Source organism: Dermacentor silvarum, chromosome 5 (assembly GCF_013339745.2).
Source record: "Dermacentor silvarum isolate Dsil-2018 chromosome 5, BIME_Dsil_1.4, whole genome shotgun sequence".
Classification (NCBI taxonomy): domain Eukaryota; kingdom Metazoa; phylum Arthropoda; class Arachnida; order Ixodida; family Ixodidae; genus Dermacentor; species Dermacentor silvarum.
The window spans coordinates 84,121,317-84,123,686 of NC_051158.1; positions in this window are offsets into that span (position 1 = coordinate 84,121,317).

Here is a 2,370-nt window from a genome sequence, read left to right on the forward strand (position 1 = left end):
CAGGAGCGGGCAAAAGGCGTAGGAAATCAAGATGCGGCACTACTGTACTCGGCAACAGTTGCGGACAAACCGCATAAAGATCGAGGTATGGTACGGTAAGTGTCGGCTATTTCTGAAAAAAAACCATTCTGCAAATGTGTGCATTGTCCAAATTGTCCATTGTGCTACCGATGCAGGGTGTGCATCCCAAAGCAACATTAACGCCACACTGCGTCTACAGACGACACTACTAAAGAGACCGCCCATCAACGAAACACTTCTGTACCTGCCGCGGTAGCTCGAGGGGCTGGTTCAATCGCGACTGCGGCTGCCACATTTCTACAGGGGCAAAATGCAGAAACAATCGTTTGCTTAGATTTAGGTGCACATTGAAATATTTCACGTAAATATCTATACGTCAAAATTATTCCGGAGTCCCCACCTGCTTGCGTATCTCATATAAAGATATTGTTGGTTCGACACCGCTTAGGCTGGTCCAATGGACCGAGAGGATGGCTAGGGCCAGCGGGGCCCTGGACTAGGGATCCCGACCAGAGGCGATTCTGATCCCTTGATGCAGATCGGCTTCCCATCGCCGTCAAATTCAAGCATGAAACTGCGGCGGAAGTTGATTTTCCAACGAAGAACCGAAATAAACTTACCGGCAGAACCTATCTACCATTATTCCTGCAGCAGCCATTCTTTCAGCACGCACGCATACATTATTTACCTTCCATTTCAGCCCATTGAGCTACACGTGATGGTGCCTCCAGTGGGCTTCGTCACTTTTGCAGCCAAACGCACTGCGCATTCATGCAGACCGTCTAACCCTAATCGCGGAAGCCGCGAATGTGCGTCGACACGACGATGGCAGATCTATTCACTCTCAATGCACGTGATTCCGCGCTACTCTTTTCGTGACTGCAAATACATGCTCGCTACCTATCGGCCGTGCCGAGAAGCAGCCGATCCATGTTTCAATTCGAACCAAAGAGGGTGTCCTATCACGGCATGCGATGAATGCCTAATAGCTCAAATCGTCGTGATGCCGCATGACAATGAAAAAAGGACCAATGTCGAAAGATATTGTAGTGCACCATAACGCATGTCATCGCGGTGAAAAGGCATCAATGCATTATTAATCGATTCTAGAAAGAAGCAGACGACGTGAATCGGAGAGCAACTTGGATATGGAACTTCCGCATTGGGAAAAGGTGACTGATACTATACCGTTTTGTTCGAAACACTTCACTCGGGAGTTCTTCGTTCTTCCCGGTGAGCAGATCTTTGCATTCCTTTTGTTCGTTTTAAAAGTGTTGCTGGTGTTTCCAATCGCGGAGTGTACTTTGTTCAGGCAGGCGCTTTTTAACAAATTAGTCATGCACGGTAAGCTTCATCTGGGTTTCTTCGTTATATAGTTTTCTGCCCCAGTAATTGTTACTACTGCTTTAGGCAGCCAACAATATGCTCGCTAATGTACTTTTGTTGCAGGGTGTTAGCGGGAATGCTAATGACCTCGGAAGTGTGAAGTTGGTGATGTATGCCTTGCGGCAACATATCGTTTTCATAGCATGCTTTAGTTTAGCCGTGTAAGCAGAAGATGCTGTTTTCTCATTCAACGCTGTGAATTGTCAGTTTATTTGCCCGAAATGAATTTAGAAGCAACTGAAAACTGCGCCTTTCCAGCTTTGAAACGTTCGACCGGCGCACAGCGCCACTAGTTCGCTTTCCGACACTGCTCACACAACTACATTCCAAACTGGTTAACTTCGTTTCCAAGTCATGCATTTACACTAATACAACTGACTTATCCAAAACAGTACCCTTGCGAAATTTCGGAAGCCTATTAGAAGGAGCTCAACCTGTTGGTGTAGGTTGTTATTCACTTCTACGTTTCACGGGGTTTGAGAATTTCTGCGGGCGGCAGGTGTCTGCTGTGTTCCCCAAGCCTAGACCGTATACCTCGAACACTGCCTGCTGCGAGCATGAATAAGCGCCAGTCGTCGGACGAAGACGACCTTATCACACTGTCAGCTACTATAAAAAGAAGGGGCCACACCAACTCGGAAATAGAACTCTTTTTTTTTTTTTACAAGACGCGCTGGTCATGTAACGTTACAATTTTTAGCCTCCTTCTATCAATGGAGAAATGCAATTTAGCTCATGAAAGCACGACAGCCGTTAGTGCCTATATATGTGAGATGTTTTATGTGATTTACTAAAACACGAGCCGCACTGTTTTCTGTCTGACAAAATTTTACATTAGGTCGACACGGCATGAAACCGTTATTTGGTCAACGAGTCCCTTCATTCAAATTTTCTTTCAATTTTTTACGATTGCCCGATAATTCGGAAAATTTGAAGGCCCCTTGCACATAAGCCCAAGAGTAG